The following is a 21,028-nucleotide window of genomic DNA, read 5'->3' on the forward strand; positions in this document are numbered from 1 at the left end:
TTGCTGAGCTGATGGAGGGAGACAGAGCTCGCAGCGCTACGCCTCCAGCAGCCATGGAGGAGACCCTATACCAGAGGGAAATGAGGACCAGGCTGGAATTTTTACCCCAACCTGTACCACGGGATATGCTATCCGTGGTAATGGCAGATGTGCAGGAGTACGTGATGGCACACAGTCCGCGGAATGCATCCTCCCGAGCAGAATCCATTTTGGACGCACTCAGCAACCCAGTAAGACCCAAAATCCCATACCATGCATTTAAAATGTTTTGTGAGGAGAAGGATGAGATTGATGGGTATTTACAGGATTTTGAGAGACTGTGCGAGTTACATGATTTGGAGCAGTCCGTATGGGTGCCGGTGCTAGCAGGCAAGCTAGCCGGTAGGGCAGCGGAAGCGTATCGCGCTGTACCCAGGGAGGACAGCAAGGATTACGCTAAAGTGAAGAGAGCGATCTTGGAAAGATATGCCATTACCTCAGAGGCATACCGGCGCAAGTTTAGAGGCCTGCGCAAGCCAGAAAGAGATTCCCATGCAGAGTGGGCCCACAAGCTGGATCAAGCATCTCAGGGGTGGATACAGGCCAGCCAAGCTACCACCATGGAAGAATTGCGACAACTGATGCTGTTGGAGCAATTCTTTAACGGCTTGTCCCCAGAAGCCCAAGAATGGGTGAGAGATCAAAAACCCCTCACCTTAACCGAAGCAGCCAGATTAGCAGACCAGCATTTTGATGCCAGGAGGCACCATGGACTACAGCCTAACAACGGACGGGCTAATATACAATGCCACACCTGCAAGCAGTGGGGACATATGGCACGTGAGTGCACCCAAAATCGGAGCAGACAAGCTTGGAACCAGGTCAGACAGAACCTGGCCCCAAGGGCGGCTGCTCACCATTACCAAACGGAGCCAGCCGCTCATGAGGTGTTGAGCACCCAAGCCGAGGAACCCCTGGGAATTCTGCATGAGGTGATGTCGGTCCAGGGACTTCGGGATTCGGGAGCTACTTTAACCCTGATAGCTCCCCATTTGGTGCCGGATACAGCACCCACTGGCGGATCCGTGGCAGTACGAGGGGCAGGGGGAGCAGTATACCGATTGCCCACTGCTAGAGTGGAGTACAGACCCCCAGTCACCCCAGCAGCTGCCAGTTACCAACCCCCGGCGCACCGCTATACCACACGGCCTCCGGCCACGAACTACCCTCAGAGAGCCCGGTTCAATTCGCGGGGCTACTCACAACCTATTCGGTGCTTTGGATGTAAGCAACTAGGGCACAAAAGACCAGAGTGTCCCCTAAATGCAGCGAATCAAGCACAGTCCTGGAGAAGACCCGCTGGCGGAATCCCACATAATCCTCAGCCTGTGGCCCGCTACGTAGAGGCGCCAGAATGCTGGGGCAGCCTACATGAAGCAGACCCCGTGCAAGCTGCCCACCGGAATAACCGGCAACGGGTTAAAGTGAATGGGAAGGAGGTCAGTTGTCTACGGGATACTGGTGCTACCATGACCTTGCTTCAAGAGAACTTGGTGCCTGAGAAACAGCACACTGGAGACACTGTGGCTGTGAGGGTAGCAGGGGGCACTGTGTTCCGCCTACCTGTTGCCAGGGTACATTTGGATTGGGGAGTGGGCGCTAGACTTGTGAATGTGGGGGTCAAGAAGGACTTACCTGCTGATGTTCTCCTTGGAAATGACTTGGCCCCCCTTGTTTCTGCCTATGCTCCCATGGATCCCGCTAATGTTAACCCTGTGACTACCCAAGCCCAGTCCCTCCGGGAAGAGACGCTTCCATGTTTGGGGTGGGGGCAGTACTGAGCCAAGTTGGAGCAGATGGCGGAGAACACCCCGTAGCTTACTTGAGCCGAAAGTTGTTGCCCCGGACATCCCCAAGCCGATCCGTTGGGATCAGACTGTGTATGCCGGCTTGGTTCTGGGGGAGCATTGTGGCAAACCTAGCCACTTCTGGACTATAACGTAAGAAAGGTTGTCTGTGACAGACCCTTCGGTCAGGACTGAAAGTGTTAACTTTATTTTCTAACCACAAGTGGCTGGCTCCAGCTACAATCTAATTAATGCTTAGCATTCTATTGTTTGATCACCCCCAGAGAGAAACGCCTAAGTGATAAGGAGAGTCAAGAGTGTCCTGTGGTTGAAGTGTTTAAGTAATATAATCCTATTGTATCATGTCAAGGGCGCTTCTCCCTTTTATCTAATGTACAACATTCTTTCCACCCCCATCTGGGGGGGGGAGGGTCAAAAACCTGTATAAATCTGTATGCTGCCTTCAAATAAAGTGTTATTCTGTTTAAAACCTGAAAACTGGCTGGGTTGTGAATTGCTGATTCCCTATGCAGGACATTGTTCCCTGGTGTTAACCCTTGGTATCCGGTTGGTACCGTTACAATATCTTTCACAACCTCAATAAAAAAATAAAGATGGAAAAAAAAGAAAAAAAAAGAAAAAAAGAAAGAAAAAAAAAAAGAAAAAAAGAAAAAAAAAGAAAAAAAAGTAATCTTTTAAAAACACGCTTTACATAGTGCAAAGTGTTAAAAACACATAAAAACAGATATTTCTATATTTAAATCAGATTTAATATATATATATATATATATATATATATATATATATATATATATATATATATATATATATATATATATATATACACACATACACACATTATATAAATATATATATATACACATACACACACACACTGTAGTAAGGATCCGCACTCGCTAGACTTTATCAAGAAATGAGTACTTTATTCAATAAGGAAACTTTGCAGGTATGTTCTAAACAATACACAAACAAACATGTCTCACCACTATTTCAGTTGCAAGATTCGCAATTGTAAGAAATACAATTACAACTATTACAAAACATAATTCATTTTATATTTACAAAACACACATCATATGATCTGTAAGCATGTTTTTAAAATATGCCCCCTCCAAAATGCTGAGATTCACATTTATTGGTGATGTGCTTGAAATGTTCAAAGTCAACAATACCTACTGTATACTTTCTTATGGAAGGCACTTTGCCACTCATCTTTACAGTGAGAGTCAATCCATATTTTTAGAACATTTCACCTGGCGAGAGCTTTGCAAGACTGATGACAAATAAATTAACATTTCTCTGCTGACCTGGCAATCTCTTGATCATAGGGCCCATAGAGTTTTAAACACAGTCAGAGAGAGTTACAATGTTACAGAGAAAGTACAAATGGAAAAAAATATATATCTACAAAACAAAGAAATAAAAATGGCAGAGTAAAGCTGCTTGTCAACGTGGTACATAATTAAGGGCCTGACCCCTGCAGGCATTCTAAAGAAAGTGTTCTGGTTCTGTGTGTATGTTATGTTACATTGTTGCAATGTAGTGAGTGGGTTTACTAACCTTATTTAAGGGCAGGCAGCCATTTCTAAGGCCTCTTTTTCTGCTGGCTGCCAAAGTTTTTTCTCCTCCCTCCCATCCCATTTCTAATTGTTGTTTGCATTTCAGGTGCAGTTGGCGGAGGCTTAAGGTTTAAATGGCTCCTTCGGGTTGCCGGTATCTGTTAAGGCAGGGATGTGATTAGTTGATCTAGTTCAGCAGTAAGTCCTTACTGTAATGATTTTGCTTCCCCGGTCGTTAGCGTGCTGTATGTTTCGTTCCGTCGGTGTTCTTAAAGGGACACTGAACCCAAAATTTTTATTTTGTAATACAGAAAGAGCATGCAATTTTAAGCAACTTTCTAATTTACTCCTATTATCAATTTTTCTTTGTTCTCTTGCTATCTTTATTTGAAAAAGAAGGCATCTAAGCTTTTTTTGGGTTCAGTACTCTTGACAGCACTTTTTTATTGGTGGATGAATTTATCAGCAAGGACAACCCAGGTTGTTCATAAAAAATGGTCCGGCATCTAAACTTACATTCTTGCATTTCAAATAAAGATACCAAAAGAATGAAGAATATTTGATAATAGGAGTAAATTAGATTAGAAAGTTGCTTAAAATTTCATGTTTAATCTGAATCACGAAAGAAAACAATTTGGGTACAGTGTCCCTTTAAGGTTTGAAGTGTAAGTGATTTTATCTCCTAGCGGCGGGAGGTATGGGCCCCTTAATTTTTGGGTGTAGAGTCCTCATGGGGCTGATGGCTGAGCTAATGGGAGGGGCGATGTCCCTAGGTCATGACCTAGGGATGCTCCTCCTCATGGACTGCTAGCCTGAAGGACCCTAGGGTGCCTGTAGCTCTTGCAGGTTGTTTTCTCGCAGGGAGTCAACAGCACATACCTTGGGTCCCCCACCTCTGGTCAGTATGGAGTTCCAGGTTCTCATTTAGCCGTCACCGTTTTGAGAAGGACTTCGTGAAGTCATCAGTTATATATATATATTTAGTATGTTATTTAATAAATGCGACCATGTTGGTCTTTTTCCCAGCTCTGTGTCGGTCTGATTATTCATGGGTGAGGAGTGGGTGGCATCTTCTGGGGAATGCTATCTAGGGGTTTTAGCCCTTATGAAAGCAAAATGTGATTCATATACTTGTTAGCCAAACTAGATTAGTTAAACATTCTGAGAGAAAATTTCTCTTTTTCTGATCTTTAACATTGAGAAGAATTCCTGCCTATTATAGTATAGTGATATTTCTTGCCCTACCATTGAGGAAACCTTCAGAATATTTAAGAATGTATTTAATATTATACAAAGTATATTTAGGATGTAAAACAGACTACAGATAAAGAGAGATTTATGTGACTTTAATGAAAAGTAAAATGAAGTCCTTTTCTGACCTAGGTAATGTCAACAGACACTTATTTTCTTTAAAAGTATTCACAAAATTAAATCTGGGCTCCTTTAATTTTGTACTGACCTTAAAACATCCAGCAATTCTAAATCTGGAAGCACATTCATTTTTGTTTCCCTTGTTAATAATAAGTTCCATGTGTCTCACATATATAAAATAACATTTTTTAAGCAAATCAGATTAATCTACTCTGGTTGTCTAAACTTGACTTTATTAAAGTAAAATACTTGACATGGGAACAGTTGTATCAAAAATACCAGCCAATTGTTAATTATTTGTATTCTTTTTAAAAAAGGAGTTATAACTGTAGCGGATTTCTAAAAGATAAGATATCAAATGGTTCTACTTCGTATGACTAATGCATTACAAATAGAGAATTATTATTATTAACAAAATGAATAATAATAATAATAATCATCATCACACTAGCCATTCGTATTGGGTGCTGCTATGCACCCACAATCATTATTTTACTGCACCAGGGGTATATTCTGACCTATACCAGGGGTGTTTCTTGTGACTACACTGCAAAAACCTCTCCCTCTTTCACCGTTTTGAGATGCCATGTCTAGTGTACTACCACCCATTTCTGCTTTGCCTCAAAGTTCCAATAACAAGCCAGCAGGTTCAAGATCTTTGTACTTTCTGGTATTAGAACATTCTAGAAGTGTCTAAAGCAACTCAAAATATAACAGTTGACATTCATTGACATTCTGACAGATTCTTCACACTGAGTGACTCTGTCTGGTCATTTACAAAAACATAAATCTTTATCATATCTTGGACAAGAATATTTTCCTATATCTGTTCAATAACAGAGAGAAAAGTATAACAAGGTATATGAACAAAGACAAAGGGCTAGCGAGATTTAAGCTTCCGCTTGTGCGCTAACGCAGCTAGAAGTAAGCTTTTTGCACGGGCCGGGTATCGCTCGTATTACAAGTTAAAAGTAAACTGTTTTGGCATGAGCGCTAACCCGATGCACACAAAAAGCTGAACTTAGAATATCACAGTCATATTAAAGTTTTCCCCCAAAGAAATCAATGGAGCAAAAAAAGTGCTACTCGCATGCAAACCCTATTGCATATTCTTAAGTGCACTAACCTGATATGAAAATATGAATATTTCACATTTTAATTAGAAGAATATGTTTTATTTATTCATAAATACATATTTCTACATAGATCTGATGGTATTTTGGGACAACATATATATATATATATATATATATATATATATATATATATATATATATATATATATATATATATATATATATATATATATATATATATATATATATATACAGTATATATATATACATACATATATATACACACATGATTTTATATAGGTATAGATATATACAGGAATATCTATTTATAAATACTTAGAACAAATTTCTGCTATGTGCAGAACATTGGAATGTGAAATATTTATAATAAATACACAATATAACACTTAATTAAAAACTAATATTGCCTAAATATGGTTTTTAATTATCTGCCAATGGCTCCAATGCACTTATATATGTGTCTTTATATGTATGCATATGTATTTATGTGTTTATATGGGTATTTATGTCTGTAAATACATATATACACATATAAATACATAAATACATATGCACACACACATACATATACATATTTAGACATGTGCATGTATGTAATTCTATGTTAAAGCCCTTCTTTTCTAACACCAGAGACCTTATATCTTTGAGCCTTTATAACTTTTTTGTGCAATATTTTTTGTCAATCATTTTTATTAGATGGTGTTATTATGAGTGTAACTGTACTTTGTAATGTATTTTTTTGTGTTTTGTGACACTTTTTTGTTTCGCAAAACAGTTAAGCTGACACATATTAACTTCAATTGCATTCAAACGATCACGTTTACATTCAACTTGTAATACAAGCAAAAAATCTGACATGCGCAAACACTGTGATTAATACCTTTTTGCTCGGGAGTAACTGTTAGTGCGCCACTCGTAATCTGGCCCATAGTGTTCTATGAGCAGTCTATTTTAGCCTAAAATGTCCTTTTTACAAATAAGTACTCACTTAAAATATATAATCTAGTCACACCTAAAAAAGACAATTTATCCCCAAAAAACAGGTATGTTTAAATTTTCTGTTGGCCTCATCAATGAGGTGCAGCCATATTCCACTAGGCATATTTGGCAATTGTTCATCATTTGGTTGCTCATATCACCCAAATGTAATTATCTATACTATAATCGCGTTTGTAACGCGTCCGTCGCCAGTTGCACACGCATCCTCAAAGGAATGTTGGCTGCGCGAGGCAGCCAAAAGAAATGATTCTTTCACCACCCTGCCATTTTCGGAATCCACCTGGATGCAGCATAGGCAAACGAAACATTAAGAAAAGAAAAAATACAACCGCCGGCACGAAATAACAAAAAACACGTAACTGCCCACACAAAATAACAAAAAACCTAACCACCCGCATGAAATAATGAAAAAACCTAACCGCCTGATCGAAGTATAACACAAAAAAAACTTACCGCCCGTACGAAGTATTAACAAAAAAAAAACCTAAGCGCCCGCAAGAAATATTGGCAAACACCTAAACCGCCAACCCCCACTTCGTAAAATAATAAAGTAATTAACCCCTAATCTGCAAATTAAACAACACAAATAACATAATTAAAATATTAACCCGTAAACTGCCAAACCCTCACATAGCAATAAACCTAATTAACCTATTAACCCCTAAACCGCCAACCTCCCACATCGCAATAAACCTAATTAACCTATTAACCCTTAAACTGCCAACCCCCCCACATCACAATAAACCTAATTAACCTACTAATCCCTAAACCGCCAAACCCCCACCTCGCAATAAGCCTAATTAACTTATTAACTCCTAAACCACCAACCCCTTGCAATGCAAATAGCTCATTTAATTACTAAGCCCCCTAACCTAACAACCCTTTTAAAATAAAAAAATCCTAACATTAATTTAAAAATAAAACCTAACATTAAATTTACAAAAAATTAATTTAAAATTATAAAAATAAAAAAGTCTAAAATTACAGAAAAAATAAACAAAATTATCAAAAATAAAAAAATGAAACCTAATTTAATACCCCAAAGAAAATAAAAAAGCACCCCCAAAATAAAAACACCCCCTAATCTAAACTAAACTACCAATAGCCCTTAAAAGGGCCTTTTGTTAAACAGCTCTATTACATGTAAAAAATACTAAGTCCCTCCCTAACAGTAAACCCCCCCACCAAACCCCCCAAAATAAAAAAAACTAACTCTAAAAAAAACAAAACTACCCATTGCCCCCAAAGGGGCATTTGTATGGGCATTGCCCTTAAAAGGGCATTCAGCTCTTTTACAGCCCAAAAAACCCTAATCTAAAAAAAAAAAACACCCTAAAAAAAAAAAAAGCCTAAGATTAACCCCCAAATAGGTACTCACCGTTCCTGAAGTCCGGCGAAGAAGGTCTTCTTCCAGGCGGCTCCATCCTCTTCTATCTTCATCCGGAGCGAAGGCGGCGTGGAGCGGAGGTGCGGAGCTGGCTTCCCCAATGAGTGGATATGGAGCATCGGTCCTCAGAGGCGGCGATCCTCTGCGGCATGGAGGCTACTCTTCATGCGATCGTCTGCTGCACACTGAAGATTGAATGCAAGGTACCCCATATTTATTAGGGTACCTTACATTCATATTGGCTGAAATTTTGGATGAGAACTACTGAAATCTTATTGGCTGATTTGAACAGCCAATAGGATTTCCGAAGCTCTAATCCTATTGGCTGATTTCAAAATTTCAGCCAATAGGAATGCAAGGTACCCCAAATTGAATGTGGTACCTTCCATTCAATTTTTAATGTATGACAGAGATCAAATGAAGAGGAGCCTCCACGCCGCTAAGGATTGCCACTGTTGAAGACTGCCACTGAGGACTGCCACTGAGAACCACAACTGAGGACCGCCACTCGGGGAAGACAGCTCCACACCTCCGCTCCACACTGCCTTTGCTTCAGATGAAGATAGAAGATGATGGAGCCGCCTGGAAGAAGACCTTCACGCCAGACTTCAAGGATGGTGAGTACCTCTTTGGGGCTTAGTCTTAGGTTTTTTTTTTTTTTGCCGTGGCTTATTTTTTTAAATTAGGGTTTTTTGGGCTGTTAAAGAGCTGATTGCCCTTTTAGGGGCAGTAAAAGAGCTGAATGCCATTTTAAGGGCAATGCCCATACAAATGCCCTTTTAGGGGTAATGGGTAGCTTAGGTTTTTTTAGACTTAGTTTTTTTATTTTGGGGGGGTTAGTTAGGTGGGGGGGTTTACTGTTAGGGGGTACTTTGTAATTTTTGTATGTAAAAGGCCCTTTTAGGGCTATTAGTAGTTTATTGATAGAATAGGGGGTGTTTTATTTTGGGGGGGGATTTTTTTATTTATATAGGGGTTTTAGTTTAGGTTTACATTTTTTATTTTGGATAGCTTTGTTTATTTTTTTTTCTGTAATTTTACATTATTATTTTTTTTGTAATAGTAGTTTTTAAAAAATAGACTGCAGGGCAGGTTTGTCGTCTAGTTTAAATATAAAACAAAACAAAAAAGAACTGAACAACCAGGAATGAACAAACACATAATAGGTAGTCACTGCACCAGGCAATGTGCATGTTACTAAAAAGAACTAACCTGCATTATATCAGACTGATCCCACCTAAACAAGACAGTCCATTCCGGAAATATCAGGCTATACCCCTGCTTTAACTGGACCTTTAACATCTATAAGGACACACAAGTTAATAAGATCAAGTACCACAAGTGCTATTAATTCAGTTTACTGTGCTGTTTTATTACACAGATTGAACTTTTTCTCTAGGGTCAAATATGATCTACACCTGGGTTATAATAAAGAATATACAAAACAAATAATTAACAGGGATACCCCCCCCATCCCCCCAAAAAATAAAAAAAATCTGTACTTCTCTAGAACTATTTTGCCGAGGAAGAAAGGTCATTAGTATGTAATCTCAGGAGTACTGCCATAATAGAAGTTGTTACATTACAGCTAGCACAAGTAAATACTGTATATTGCCTTCATGACTTTTGTACAGCTCACCTTGGAAAGTTCAAACAATAAATTTAAAGAGAAGAAAAAGCAATGAAATAACGGTAAACCCTGCATTCTTGTTGTGTGTATAACAAATCATGTTTTTAAAAAGGCAAAGTGCACCTTCTATGTCCTGGAGAACCTTGTTTAATCATGCCAGACACATTTTGGTTTATCACAACAATTCATTTTTGCTGCACTACATTGGCACTTGGTTGTCCTGACTATTGTAAACCACTCAATAAAAGAATACCTTTGATGTGTGTACTGGAGTACTACCTTGCTGAATTATTAAACTGAATATGCTAATGAGGATTCAGGAACTTCTTTAAACCTCTGTAGGTGAATAAAGAATTCACTTTATTTTAACCTCCTGCCAGGAGACAGCAGCTCATTGCTGGCGGCTGGATTTACATTGACTGCTATGTATCAATTTGTTCACTGTTTACATCTAAAAATCATATATTGAAACTTGTTAGTGAGTAAAAATGATGCAGATACAGGCACATGGTCATTACAATGAAAACTACAACACAATGTAATATGTACTAAATATTACTTTATCATAAGATGCATTTAATTCTAAGAAACTATTTAAATTGCATTTATAAATTACACAGAAACCTGCACATAAAAAAACAAACGAGCAAACAAAACTAAAAATTACTGTAATGCTTAGAATAAAAGAGCAGCATTCAGTTTAAAGGGACAGTCTACACCAAAAATGTTCTTATTTAAAAAGATAGATAATCCCTTTATTACCCATTACCCGTTTTTGCATAACCAACACAGTTATATTAATATACTTTTTACCTCTGTGATTACCTTGTATCTCAGCCTTTGCAGACAGCCTCCTTATCTAAGTTCCTTTGACAGACATGCAGTGTAGTCAATCAGTGAAGACTCCTAAATAACTTCACGGGAGTGAGCACAATGTTATCTATATGACACATGTGAACTAGCACAGTCTAACTGTGAAAAACTTTCAAAATGCTCTGAGCTAGGAGGCGGTTTTCAACGGTTTAAAATTCAGTTTGAGCCTAGCTAGGTTTAGCTTTTCAAAAATACCACCAAGGGAACAAAGCAAATTTGATGATAAAAGTAAATAGGAAAGTTGTTTAAAATTGCATGCCCTATCTGAATCATGAAAGTTTAATTTTGACTTTACTGTCCCTTTAAATACAGGTGAAAAAAAACTGATTAGCTGCTAAGGACAGTGACAGTTGCTACATAGCAACAACCAGGTCACTATCAATAGCGGTCCACTTAAAGGAGCCAAAATATGATAGCCACTTAGCAGCAGCTAGAGGTTAATATGACAGCTATTCATTGTAATGGAAATAAAAAAATATATTTTTGCATCTTAATCCTGTAGATAATAATGCTTGTCTGCCCTTAATCTCTGACTATTATATTTTTAATTGCAGCTTTTGAAACTAAACATATAGATGATTTAACATTTTGTTAGAACCAGATATTATTTATAAAAAAATTCCCTTTTGGCAGCTTTTAAAAATACTGAATAATTTACAATATAAATAGCATCTATAGTATGTAGATACCTATGTTTCCCTGTGCTATGGTTATTGTTTGATTCTTCTGTACAAACTTAAAAATTATGAATCTAATCTACTTACAGACAACTGCTGCCTTCTATGATGTACACAGAATACTAAGCACAGCCAGTGGTGCCTGGTATTTGAGTATATGGCTCTATACATAAACTGGCTGGGGAACGTAGAAAAATATTGAGCTGTGTGGAGAAGAAACAATATTATAGTATCATACAGTTCATAACAGGAAATGGCATTACATGTAAGTTCACTCTAAATTCTAACAACTTTAGCTGCAAAAAAATGTAATACATATATATTGCAAAAAAACTATTTTGGGGTGTTTGCATTTGGATATCATGTAGAGAGGTACTTTAGGTCAATGTATCCCAACTATAGTCCTCAAGCACCCTAACAGGTCGGATTTGCATGATATCAAAGGGACACTGTACACAGAAATCAAAGTACAATATTTTTTTAAAAAATATGAGGTTTGTAAGGGTATGTACAAAGTTTAGTGTGTAGTTGGAAGCAAACTTGCCATAATGGAATTAAACATAGGTAAGACCACCAAATATGTAAAAAATATCTTATAGCAGTGCATCACCGCCAACAATTAGGTAAGATGTTAGGAGAAGAAGGATTATTGGGTAGAATTGGCGCTAGAAACAACCCCACTGCCAAGTATAGGGAGGGCCCCCTCTCTCAAAAGAACCCAGAGAGAATAGTAAAATGCAAGGAAAGTACTGGCGCTAAAACAGGGGTTAGGGGTGTATATATAATATAGAATAATTAGATAAGCCTGCTAACTATCAGCTAGATTATGGGTTTTGAGCGCTATAGGGAAATTAACGTCTGCCACAAAAGCGGCGTTATTTCTCCTCCCTATAGCACTGCTATTACAAGTTTTAAAAAGCAGGCTTGTGCGTGCGTTATGGTTGCGTTGAGCTCCATACCGCACAGAAATCAAGTGCTGCTTTGACATGCTCGTACACGACTTCCCCATAGACATCAATGGGGAGAGCTGGCAAAAAAGAAGCCTAACACCTGCGATCGTGGTAGCAAAAGCTTCGTAATGCAGCCCCATTTATGTCTATGGGGAAAGAAAAAGTTAAGTTTCAACCTAACACCCTAACATAAACCCCACGTCTAAACACCCCTAATCTGCTGCCCCCGACATTGCCCTCATCTATATAATATTATTAACCCCTAATCTGCCACCCCCGACATCGCCGCCACCTACATTACAGTTATTAAACCCTAATCTGCTGCCCCTAACATCACCGCCACCTACATTACAGTTATTAACCCCTAATCTGCTGCCCTTAACATCACCACCACCTTCATTACACTTATTAACCCCTAATCTGCTGCCCCTAACATCGTCGCCACCTACATTACACTTATTAACCCCTAATCTGTCGCCGCCACTATACTAAAGTTATTAACCCGATAAACTTAACCCTAATGTAACCCTAAGCCTATGTCTAACCCTAACCCTAACACCCCCTAACTTAAAGTGAATGTAAATTTTGATGCTAAAGTGCCCGGTTTTTAAAAATTCGATTTAAAACAGGGGCACTTTAATTCATCAAAATTTACATTTCATTTGTGTTGTGAAAAAAAACTTATCTTTTAAACTTGACAGCTGCTCCAGCTTCCTCCGGTTGTTGCAAGCCATTTCTGATGTCAGAAATGATGGATGGGTCATCCTCCAATCACGGCTTTCCCCCCGGGGGAATCAGTATCTGATTCAATGCCATGATTGGAGGATTTCTCATTTTAGACCCAGGAAGAGGCTTTGCGACGGGTGTAGGAAGCTGGAGCGGATGTCAAGAGTAAAAGGTAAGTTTTTTTTCACAGCAGGAGTGAAATGTAAATTTTGATGAATTAAAGTGCCCCTGTTTTTAATCGAATTTTTAAAAACCGGGAACTTTAGCATCAAAATTTACATTCACTTTAAATATAATTAAAATAAATCTAAATAAACCTTACAATTATTAACTAAATAATTCCTATTTAAAACTAAATACATACCTGTAAAAAAAAACCTAAGCTAGCTACAAAATAACTAATAGTTAACTAATCCTATTGGCTGTTGCAATCAGTCCATAGGATTGAGCTTTCATCCTATTAGCTGATCCATTCAGCTAATAGGATGAAAGCTCAACCCTATTGGCTGATTGCAACAGCCAATAGGATTTTTTCCCCTTTAATTCCTATTGGCTGATAGAAATCTTTCAGCCAATAGGAATGTAAGGGACGCCATCTTGGATGACGTTACTTAAAGGGAACCTTCAGTTTACGTCAACGACCGCAAGAAGAGGATGCTCCGCGCCAGATGTCTTGAAGATGGACGCGCTCCGCACCGGATGAATGAAGATAGAAGATGCCGTCTGGATGAAGACTTCTTGCCGCATGATTAAGGTTTTTTTTGGGTGGTTTTATTTTTAGCTTAGGGTTTGGGCATGTAAAAGAGTTAAATGTCCTTTTAATGGCAATGCCCATCCAAATGCCATTTTCAGGGCAATGGTTAGCTTAGGTTTATTTAGATAGGTTTTTATTTGGGGGGTTTGGTTGGGTGGGTGGTGGGTTTTACTGTTGGGGGGTTGTTTGTATTTTTTTACAGGTAAAAGAGCTGATTTCTTTGGGGCAATGCCCAGCAAAAGGCCCTTTTAAGGGCCATTGGCAGCTTAGTGTAGGCTAGGGTTTTTTTTTTATTTTGGGGGGCTTTTTTATTTTGATAGGGTTATTAGATTAGGAGTAATTCATTTTTATTTTTGATAATTCCGTTGTTGTTTTTTTGTAATTTAGTGGGGGTTTTTTGTAATTTAGAAAATTGTATTTTAATCATTTAATTTATTTTATTGTAAAGTTAGTTTTTAGTGTAAGGCATTTTAGGTTTTATTTTACAGGTAACTTTGTATTTATTTTAACTAGGTAGTTAGTAAACAGTTAATAACTAGTCTACCTAGTTAAAATAAATACAAACTTACCTGTGAAATAAAAATAAAACCTGATAGTTACAATATAACTATTAGTTATTTTGTAGCTAGCTTAGGTTTTATTTCACAGGTAAGTTTGTATTTAGTTTTAAATAGGTATTATTTAGTTAATAATCATAAGGTTTATTTAGATTTATTTTAATTATATTTAAGTTAGGGGGTGTTAGGCTTAGGGTTATGTTAGGGTTAGGGTTAGACTTAGGGTTATGTTGGGGTTAGGATTAGGGGTTAATATATTTATGTAGCATTAGTGATGTGGGAGGTCAGAGGTTTTGGGGGTAATACATTTTATTAGTATATTTCGTAGTGGGGGCTTGTGGTTTAGCGGTTAATAGGTTTATTAATGCGGCAGTGTGGGTGGACGGCAGATTAGGGTTTAATAATATTTAAATAGTGTTTGCGATGCGGGAGGGCGGTGGTTTAGGGGTTAATAGGTTTATTATAGTGGCAAAGATGTCGGGGAGCGGCGAAATAGGGGTTAATACATTTTAATAGTGGCGGCGATGTCCAAAACGGCAGATTAGGGGTTAATAAATGTATTATAGTGTTTGCGATGCGGGAGGACCTCGGTTTAGGGGTTAATAGGTAGTTTATGGGTGTTAGTGTACTTTGTAACACTTTAGTTATGAGTTTTATGTTATAGCTTTGTAGCGTAAAACTCATAACTACTGACTTTAGATGGCGGTACGGATCTTGTCAGTATAGGGTGTACCGCTCACTTCTTCGCCTCCCAGGCAAACTCATAATACCAACGCTATGAAAGTCCCGTTGAAAGTGTGGTACTGACGTTGTGTGACGGCCAAAAAGGTGTGCGGTACACCTATACCTACAAGACTCGTAATACCGGCGTTATGGAAAATGCAGCGTTATGAAGCATAACAATGCTTTTTCATTTATAACGCAAAACTCGTACTCTAGCTGTTAGTTAGCAAAAAAGTCTGAGCAGGTACTTTACAGATATAATTATAATTATAGGTATATAAAAAAACAACATTAATCTCTAAGGACTAGCTCGAAAAATGCCGATTACAATAGAAACAAATGATGTTTAATCTATATAAAAATTATAAGTACAAATGAATACAGTGAGTTAAAAATAGAATATAGTATGTTGGATAATCCCAGAGGAAACGGCATACACAAATCAATGCAATAATAGCCCCAAATTAGGCTTAGGGACACATTAAAAGCAAATGATTCTGGACGTCCAGTATATAAAATATGCCTATATATCAAAGAAGCCTATAGAAAGGATGCCTATCAAAGAATGTCTATTAAAAAGGATAATAATAAAAAGGCTGTTAAAAATATCTATACTTAAGCGGTGACAAAGTCCAAAAATAGGATAAGAGTAACTCTTATATGCAGCCGATATTACTATAAATGTTTAGCATAGGATCGCGCTGAACTCATATGAGAGCGGTATCTGCAGTTTGGGATTATTATGAAAGATAATCCAAAAGGAAAATCTAAGAGGAAGCGCATGTCAAGTAAAAGTGGAATGCAGTGTGGAAAAGTAATATACAGCGATGTCTAGTAGGTGTGTGCTAAATTAATAAATGCAGATTACAAATGAATCCTCAAAAATGTAATCATGTGATCAAAAATAATAATAATAATGATGATAGGACCAAATAGAAAATACTGGGAACAAATAAACTGTGAACAAATAAACTGTGAAGATTATATTATCATAAATTATTGTCCCAGATTAGTAATGTGAAAGTCTCTTGTGATAAAATAAAACGGCAAGCTCCTCTTGTGTCCCACGGTGTAATGGTTCAAGGATACTTAAATGAAGAAAAAGACAAGGGGCGTCTCATAGTGTGATTTGTAATTACAAATGGATCTGTATCAAGAAAAATGAAAACTACTCACAAGAATAGTGGCACCATTAAACGAATAAGGTGCTATCAGGCAGACTGAAGTTTATGCAGCAGTCAGTATGCAGTGGGTCTCCGTATGTTTAACCCGGCAGATCTGGATACAAGTTTTCACACAGCCGTCTTCCCAAGCTGGAGACCAGGTTCAGGTGTATACCTCAACAGGATAGCAGCGTCTACCTCAGCAGGATATCAATATGTGCCTTGCCAAGCTAGAATATAAGCATGTCCAGCTGAATGGATGCAGCATACAGGTGTCTCTCAAACACAGGACCTGTGATCAGCTGCAAACTTAACCATAAGAGGCTACGGAAAGAGTTCCACAGTGTGGATGGATTTGGGGTAACCACAAAAAACAGGTTGTGGTTTAAAAAGTCTTTATTGTTTTGCAACACATTTCACGGTCAACACAGGACCGTTTCATCAGGCATAAAAAAGAAATGTAACAGTCTCTATTTAAACCTAAAATGTCCCGGAAGTGGTAGGTGAAAGTTGGGTCAACTTTGCTGACATAGTGTAGCAATCTAAATAAAGAATAGCTACATAAAATTATCATCATGTACAATATGATACATAATAGCATAAACATGACAAAAAAAGAATCATCATACAAATCGATAAAATGATTATTTAAACTTGTATATAGGAATTATGAAAATTGTTTGCTCTCTGCTATATATATGTCGAATAAAAACTGACAAAAATTGCATCATTTAAAATCAAAATATAAAATGTGAAAGTGCCAAAAACATAGGCAATTACATGTTAAAAACTAAGATCATATAGATCGATAAACTATGTATTAATCTGTATGATATTAAATAACAAATTACCACGTGACTTACTTAAAAAGAGAATAGTGTATATGTAAAAATAGAGGTTTGAAAGTGAAATCTACTATAACTCAATAGAATATTACTAAACAATATCATTAGAGAATGTGGTTTCTAAAAATTATATATATATTAGGTGACTAATTGTGATGAAAAAATAATCGGCTAGATTTAGAGTTCTGCGGCCAAAGGGGTGTGTTAGCTACGCGTGTATTTTTCCCCCCGCACCTTTTAAATACCGCTGGTATTTAGAGTTCACAGAAGGGCTGTGTTAGGCTCCAAAAAGGGAGCGTAGAGCATAATTTACCGCCACTTCAACTCTAAATACCAGCGGTGCTTACGGACGCGGCCAGCTTAAAAAACGTGCTTGTGCACGATTCCCCCATAGGAAACAATGGGGCCGTTTGAGCTGAAAAAAAACCTTATGAATTATGAAAATTGTTTGCTCTCCGCTATATATATATATGTAGAATAAAAACTGACAAAAATTGCATCATTTAAAATCAAAATATAAAATGCGAAAGTGCCAAAAACATAGGCAATTACATGTTAAAAACTAAGATCATATAGATAGATAAACTATGTATTAATCTGTATGATATTAAATAACAAATTACCAAGTGACTGACTTAAAAAGAGAATAGTGTATATGTAAAAATAGAGGTTTGAAAGTGAAATCTACTATAACTCAATAGAATATTACTAAACAATATCATTAGAGAATGTGGTTTCTAAAAATTATATATATATTAGGTGACTAATTGTGATGAAAAAATAATCGGCTAGATTTAGAGTTCTGCGGCCAAAGGGGTGCGTTAGCTACGCGTGTATTTTCTCCCCCGCACCTTTTAAATACCGCTGGTATTTAGAGTTCACAGAAGGGCTGTGTTAGGCTCCAAAAAGGGAGCGTAGAGCATAATTTACCGCCACTTCAACTCTAAATACCAGCGGTGTTTACGGACGAGGCCAGCTTAAAAAACGTGCTCGTGCACGATTCCCCCATAGGAAACAATGGGGCCGTTTGAGCTGAAAAAAAACCTAACACCTGCAAAAAAGCAGCGTTCAGTTCCTAACGCAGCCCCATTGTTTCCTATGGGGAAACACTTCCTAAGTCTGCACCTAACACCCTAACATGTACCCGAGTCCAAACACCCCTAACCTTACACTTATTAGCCCCTAATCTGCCACCCCCGCTATCGCTGACACCTGCATTATATTATTAACCCCTAATCTGCCGCTCCGTACACCGCCGCAACCTACGTTATCCCTATGAACCCCTAATCTGCTGCCCCTAACCCCCGCCGACCCCTATATTATATTTATTAACCCCTAATCTGCCCCCCCCCCCAACGTCGCCGCTACCGACCTACACTTATTAACCCCTAATCTGCCGACCGGACCTCACCGCTACTATAATAAAGTTATGAACCCCTAATCTGCTGCCCCTAACACCGCCGACACCTACATAATATTTATTAACCCCTAATCTGCCCCCCCCAACGTCGCCGCTACCTTACATACAATTATTAACCCCTAATCTGCCGACCGGACCTCACCGCTACTCTAATAAATGTATTAACCCCTAAAGCTAAGTCTAACCCTAACCCTAACACCCCCCTAAGTTAAATATAATTTAAATCTAACGAAATAAAATAAATCTTATTAAATAAATTATTCCTATTTAAAGCTAAATACTTACCTGTAAAATAAACCCTAATATAGCTACAATATAAATAATAATTATATTGTAGCTATTTTATGATTAATATTTATTTTACAGGCAACTTTGTATTCATTTTAACCAGCCAATCAGATTCAAGTTCAATCCGATTGGCTGATCCAATCAGCCAATCAGATTGAGCTTGCATTCTATTGGCTGTTCCGATCAGCCAATAGAATGCAAGCTCAATCTGATTGGCTGATTGGATCAGCCAATCGGATTGAACTTGAATCTGATTGGCTGATTCCATCAGCCAATCAGAATTTTCCTACCTTAATTCCGATTGGCAAATAGAATCCAATCAGCCAATCGGAATTTGAGGGACGCCATCTTGGATGACGTCCCTTAAAGGAACCTTCATTCGTCGGGAGTTCGTCGGTGAAGAAGGATGTTCTGCGTCGGCGGGATGAAGATGGAGCCGGAAGAAAGAAGATTGAAGATGCCTCTTTATAGAAGACTTCAGCCGGATGATGGACCTCTTCAGCCCCCGCTTGGATGAAGACTTCAGCTGGATGATGGACCTCTTCAGCCCCCACTTGGATGAAGACTTCAGCTGGATGATGGACCTCTTCAGCCCCCGCTTGGATGAAGACTTCAGCCGGATGATGGACCTCTTCAGCCCCCGCTTGGATGAAGACATCGCCCGGATAGGATGAAGACTTCGGAGCCTCTTCTGGACGGATCGGTGATACCCGGCGTGGTGAAGATAAGGTAGGAAGATCTTCAGTGGCTTAGTGTTAGGTTTATTTAAGGGGGGTTTGGGTTAGATTAGGGGTATGTGGGTGGTGGGTTGTAATGTTGGGGGGAGGGTATTGTATGCTTTTTTTACAGGCAAAAGAGCAGAATTCTTTGGGGCATGCCCCGCAAAAGACCCTTTTAAGGGCTGGTAAGGTAAAAGAGCTTTTCCATTTTTATTTTAGAATAGGGTAGGGCATTTTTTTATTTTGGAGGGCTTTGTTATTTTATTAGGGGGCTTAGAGTAGGTGTAATTAGCTTAAAATTGTTGTAATATTTTTATAATGTTTGTAAATTATTTTTTTATTTTTTGTAACTTAGTTCTTTTTTTATTTTTTGAACTTTAGTTAGTGTATTTATTTGTATTTATTTGTAGGTATTTCTATTTAATTTATTTAATGATAGTGTAGTGTTAGGTTTAATTGTAACTTAGGTTAGGATTTATTTTACAGGTAATTTTGTAATTATTTTAACTAGGTAGCTATTAAATAGTTATTAACTATTTAATAGCTATTGTACCTGGTTAAAATAAATACAAAGTTGCCTGTAAAATAAATATTAATCCTAAAATAGCTACAATATAATTATTATTTATATTGTAGCTATATTAGGGTTTATTTTACAGGTAAGTATTTAGCTTTAAATAGGAATAATTTATTTAATAAGATTTATTTTATTTCGTTAGATTTAAATTATATTTAATTTAGGGGGGTGTTAGGGTTAGGGTTAGACTTAGCTTTAGGGGTTAATACATTTATTAGAGTAGCGGTGAGGTCCGGTCGGCAGATTAGGGGTTAATAATTGTATGTAAGGTAGCGGCGACGTTGGGGGGGCAGATTAGGGGTTAATAAATATTATGTAGGTGTCGGCGGTGTTAGGGGCAGCAGATTAGGGGTTCATAGGGATAATTTGCGGCGGTGTGCGGGGGGGTTAGGGGTTAAAAAAAATTAATAGAGTGGCGGCGATGTGGGGGGGGGCCTCGGTTTAGGGGTACATAGGTAGTTTATGGGTGTTAGTGTACTTTAGAGCACAGTAGTTAAGAGCTTTATGAACCGGCGTTAGCCCAGAAAGCTCTTAACTCCTGGCTTTTCTCTGCGGCTGGAGTTTTGTCATTAGATTTCTAACGCTCACTTCAGCCAAGACTCTAAATACTGGCGTTAGGCAGATCCCATTGAAAAGATAGGCTACGCTAATTGGCGTAGGGGGATCTGCGGTATGGAAAAGTCGCGGCTGGAAAGTGAGCGTTAGACCCTTTCCTGACTGACTCTAAATGCCAGCGGGCGGTAAAAACCAGCGTTAGGACCCCCTAACGCTGGTTTTGACAGCTAACGCAGAACTCTAAATCTAGGCGAATAAAAGGTCATTTGGAAAATCTCATGGTGAGTGTGATGTATAGATCACAATTATGT

This window comes from Bombina bombina, chromosome 5 (assembly GCF_027579735.1).
Source record: "Bombina bombina isolate aBomBom1 chromosome 5, aBomBom1.pri, whole genome shotgun sequence".
Lineage (NCBI taxonomy): Eukaryota > Metazoa > Chordata > Amphibia > Anura > Bombinatoridae > Bombina > Bombina bombina.